Here is a 5517-nt window from a genome sequence, read left to right as displayed (position 1 = left end):
GTATCAAAGATGAAACGCAAAGGGTTTTAGTCAAAGATGAGGAGATTAAGGAGAGATGGAAAGATTATTTTGATAAGCTATTTAATGATAGTCATGCTCAAGATCTTGGAGACTTCTCCATTTCTTTTCATGAGATTAATCGTGACTTCATGCGCAAGATTCAAAAGAAAGAAATTGCAGAGGCTTTGAAGAAAATGAAATCAAGAAGGGCAGTTGGCCCAGATGGTATACCTATCGAGGCTTGGAAATGCTTGGGAGAGAAAGGTTTAGAATGGTTGACAAATCTTTTTAACTTGATTTGGCGAACAAATAAGATGCCTAATGAGTGGAGGAAGAGTACTTTGGTGCCTTTATATAAGAATAAGGGTGATATACAAGACTGCACAAACTATCGTGGTATAAAACTCATGAGTCATACTATGAAACTTTGGGAGAAGGTGATTGAGTCTAGGTTGAGGAAGGTTGTCATGATATTGGAGAATCAATTTGGTTTTATGCCTGGAAGATCAACTATGGAAGCTATACATCTTATTAGACAACTTATTGAAAGATATAGAGAGAGGAACAAAGATTTGCATATGGTTTTTATTGATTTAGAGAAGGCATACGATAGAGTACCTAGAGACGTTCTCTGGTGGACAATGATGAAGAAAGGTGTTTCTCTCAAGTACATTAGTATAATTAAAGATATGTATGAAGGAGTAGTAACCAATGTCCGCACTTGTGGAGGGGTGACAACCAATTTTCCTATAACGGTTGGGTTACATCAAGGATCTGCTTTAAGCCCTTTCCTATTTGCGATAGTGATGGATGAGCTTACGAGATCAATTCAAGAAAATGTACCGTGGTGTATGTTGTTTGCTGATGATATTGTTTTGATTGATGAGTCTAGAGCTGGGGTTAATGCTAAGTTAGAATTATGGAGACAGACATTGGAAGCTAGAGGTTTTAAGTTGAGTAAGAGTAAGACTGAATATATGGAATGTCGGTTTAGTAAGCAACGAAGTAGTGATGAGAGTGTAGTGAAGCTTGGTGAGCAAGAAATATCGGTGAATGATTATTTCAAATATTTGGGATCCATCATTCAAAAGTATGGAGAAATTGATGGAGATGTAAATCATAGGATAAAGGTTGGGTGGATGAAATGGAAAAGTGCAACTGGAGTGTTGTGCGATCGTAGAATGCCATTGCGGTTGAAGGGAAAGTTTTATAGGACGACTATTAGACCCGCTTTACTATATGGTACGGAATGTTGGGCTGCCAAGAGACAACATATTCAAAAAATGAGTGTAGCTGAGATGCGGATGCTTAGATGGATGTGTGGAAATACAATAAAAGATAAGATTCGGAACGAGGAGATACGTAAGAAGGTAGGTGTTGCACCCATTGAAAATAAGATGCGAGAGAATCGTTTACGGTGGTTTGGACATATTCGGCGAAGGCCTAATGATGCTCCTGTTAGAAGGTTGGAGAAATGGGAAAATGTATTAGTTAAAAGAGGTCGGGGTAGGCCTAGGAAGACTTGGATGGAGATGGTAGGAAAGGATATGAATGCTTTGAACCTCACCGAGGACATGGCATTGGATAGAAATGATTGGAGGAAAAGGATTCATGTGGAAGACCCAAAATGAATTTCTTTTTTGGTTCATATCGCTGACCCCAATTGTTTTGGGATGAAGGCGTAGTTGTTGTTGTTGATTAATCGTCAATATGCCTCCCGCTCTCATTTTCCAGCGCCACTGCACTAAGATGGCAGCCTCATCTTCGATACAAGCACAGGCGTGGAGGCTATATCGAGCTTCGACCAGGTGGGCATTCGGGACGACCTCCTCCCCCACCCTAATGGTTAGAGAGAGAGTTTTATTTATCACCATTCTTCTCCCTTATGCCTTTTCTTGGTCTCTCTCTTTCTCTTTTTCGGAATATTCTGGCAATGTTCAACAAAATGGTGAACCTTATTCTGGCGGACGTGTATGCCATTCTTCGCATCAACATCCTTGATCTACAGCACAATCTGCTTATAAGGTTCACTCATGATTCAGGGTGATGCTCGTCAACTAGCGGTAGTTGTTTCCTATCTCTTTTTTATCTTTTTTTCTTTTTCGTTTTTTTTGGGGCTCCTTGGCATGTGTTGGGCCTGTTGGGTTATCCGGTAGGTTGAACCTGTTTTTAGTAATGTTGATGGTTATAGTTAGTCTCTCTCTTTATATATATATATATATATATATAAAAAAAAGAAGAAGGGAACCTAGCTCTTTTTCATACGACTTTGTGGATCGAATTCAGAGGTAAGTGGTTCACCTGAGTATCATGGAATCGTTAAGCATGTCAAGAGGACGAAAAGATTGGGGTTAGGAGTGTGTTCTTTTTCTCATAGGTTTTTTGTGTTTTTTTCTCTTTAGGGTATCTTTTTTCTTGGTGTTCTTGATGTGGGTTTTTCTCTGTTAGGGCAACGGAAAATGTGGGTTTTTGGTTGTAGGGTTTCTGGCTTTGTTTATCTTCTCAGGAAGGACGGTGGGGTTGGGGATGGACGGCTTTGGAAATTTAGGATTTAGGGGTTCTGGTTTAGTCTTTCGTTGCACGTGAAATTGGGTGTTGAGGCTGGCATTATGAATGTGGGGATTTCTTTCATTTCCAAAATTGGGTTTTATTAGAACTTAGCAAAAGATGGAATGTTGATGGATGGACTCGCTGCTTCTATGATGATTTTGGTACTTTACTGGGATTTCGGGGCTTGTTGATTGAGGATTAAGGGTTTATGGGTATCGAAAGAGCAAGCCTGACTGAAAAATTGGAGAGTTTGGGTGTACTTGGGTTCACATCTTTTTTGGAAATTATGGAAAAAGTTTTCTTTTGAGTGATCAGTATGGTGCAATTGGATAGCGCATGGAATCTTCTGCTGGAGACATGGGAGAATTTATGTTTCTTCTGTAGATTTCTTTTGTAGATGTCTGTGGATGACGATGACGATGCATTTATTGATGATAGCGGTGTAGACCCTGCTAATCATTTTGGAAGTGACGATTGAGTTTGTTCTACTGGAGATGCTCCTCAGGTTGGTTTCCTAGAGTAGTTTGAGGATAGTGTTGTATCCTGTTGTAGCCTTTTTCCTTGTGCTGGACTAATAACTTGGGACATGATTTTCCATGTTCTTTCCATTTTCCTTTTGTAATCTCTTTGTGCTGGACTAACAACTTGGAGCCTGATTTTCTGATGCTATGTAAGCCAAACCAACCTCGGATCAGATGATTGCTCTGTTTTTCCTCTTATACTATATCCCCTTTATGTAGTCTGTGATGAAAAACTTCACAAAAGTGTCCATGTCCCCATGCTAGTCATATTTGTCTGACATGATTCCCCCATATATGGTCGCTGCCTCTTGGGTTGTAGAGTAGAAACACTTTTATGATTCTTGACAATTTGCACACCTGACTGAAGTTTGCTACTTCTTCCTTATGCTTTTGCATTTTCAGGCAGAGGAAGAAGAGGAGGATGATAAAATCAAACAACTTTTCAAGATGGGTAAAAAGAAAAGTAAGAAAATTGAAATAAGGGTTGAGGAAACTGCAATGCTTATTGAGTAGTTATTAGCAAGGTTTGAAGTTGCAGCTGAGGAGGATGCAGAATTAAAGAGAGGGGTCAAACCTGATGTTTATAAACTCAAGATGTTGCCCATGTTAACTGATCTCTCCAAGTATGCTGATTTCAGGACATTAGTACAGAATGTATTATTACTGCATGTAAATTTTATAATATTGACTGGTGATGAATATGCTGATTACCTTTTGTAAACATCTACAGGAGACAACTGCAACAAGATTTCTTAGATCGTGGAATATTGTCTGTTTTGAAGAATTAGTTGGAGCCTCTTCCAGATGGATGCTTCCCTAATTTAAATGTTCGAACTGCTATATTGAAAATCTCGACTGATGTAAGTTTTACCTTTTTCTACTTTATTATAAGGATGAGTTGACACACTTGAAGTCTTTAGTTTGGTCTGCAAAAAGAAGTGGTCTGGGCAAGGTTTTGTGATGTTCCTCTTGTGTTTTATGTGATTTTGAAAAATGTTCATCAATTTCTCATACAGGAAGGAGCATTTGTGTAACCTTGTATTTTTGTGCAGGCGATCATGTTCTTGTCAAGGTCTGATGAGGAGACTGCTTCCAACAGAAAACTTACTCGTGACTTAGTTGATAAATGGGTATGCTCCATGTATTTGTGCTCCATTATAAGTTTGAAAGGTTTTGACTTGCTTCTTTCAAATGCCCCTTTTTAGTGGAAGTGTTTGTTTTGATTATTTACTTGTTCTTGTCAAGGTAAGTTTTTATATGTCATCAAATTGTCGTTGTTTGTTTCAGTGGCATTCAAACAAACCTATAGTGGCAGTTTTTTACTGTTGCTATAGCCATATTTTCTTGTAGTGTAAAATCATATTTAGAACCTATTCATAGTGCTAGTTTTGAGAGGTCTATTGTTCAAACAAATATGTATTTTTTTAAAAAATAATGATTTTACTGGCACAAAAAATGTGCCAGTAAAAATAAATTTTTTTTTAAAAAGAGAATTTTGCCGATGATATTTATCATCGGCTATATCAAAGTCAATGGTGACGATAATTTATCGGCGGTATAAGAAATATAGTCGATGATAATCGTTGGCTATCTTCAAATAAATTTTTTTTTAAACTAACATAGCCGATGATAAAAATTGTCGACTATATTTTTTATGCTGACGATAATTTATCATCAAATTTAAGGACATAGCCAACGATTTTTATTGTCAGCTGTATCAACATATATGATTTTCTCAAAATTAATAAGATTGATAATTATCATCATTTTTAATCTATCAGTGATGATATTTATCGTTAATTTTAATTAATAATGTTGATGATATTTATCATTGTATTTAATTGATATTGTCGATGATATTTATCATCGTATTTAATTAATATTGCCAACGATATTTATTGTCACTTTAAGGATAATATTACCGACAATCTCTTGGAGCCAACCATTTTATAGCGATGATAATTATCGTCGGGATTAAAGATGATATATAATTGTCGTTGAAAATAGTAATATAAACGACCTTAAAAAGCCGATGCCTGGTGTGACGATATTTATCGTTGCTGATATTATTGTCAACCATAAATTAGCCAATTCGGCAATGACCTGTTTTCTTGTAGTGTTCCATGCGTAAAAGATATATTGAAAGTTCACTTCCCGAGAAGCACGCTTCATAATTATAAAACTACAAGTTTTTTTCACCTGTTTGGAACTTTTGAGAAGCTTCCAAAAAATGAAAAGCACACCTCCTAGTATAAAAATATTTTTTTTGATTTTGTGAATGTCCTTTAAATGTTAAAAAGAAATGTATTTTTTTTCTAAAATTTTTGTTGTTATCATAACATCTGTGTATATAATGATTTTAATGAAATTATTCATTTTTAAGTAATGAACATAGTTTTTTTATGTTATTTTCTACTTGATTTTTTCTTGTTTTTTACTTTCTCCT

At 36.3% G+C, this 5517-nt stretch overlaps 1 long non-coding RNA gene across 1 annotated transcript; it reads left to right on the top strand.

Annotated features, from left to right (window-relative positions):
• Positions 1-3512: 3512 nt before the first annotated feature.
• LOC149851345 (uncharacterized) lies at positions 3513-4276 on the top strand. Its single transcript, XR_016433376.1, has 3 exons — positions 3513-3694; positions 3802-3931; positions 4124-4276. It is a non-coding gene; the product is annotated as an uncharacterized LOC149851345 (long non-coding RNA).
• The last annotated feature ends 1241 nt before the right edge of the window (positions 4277-5517 follow it).

This window comes from Nuphar pumila, chromosome 1, assembly GCF_984573655.1.
Source record: "Nuphar pumila chromosome 1, dmNupPumi1.hap1.1, whole genome shotgun sequence".
NCBI classification, from domain to species: domain Eukaryota; kingdom Viridiplantae; phylum Streptophyta; class Magnoliopsida; order Nymphaeales; family Nymphaeaceae; genus Nuphar; species Nuphar pumila.
This window is presented reverse-complemented; position numbering and strand designations above follow the sequence as displayed.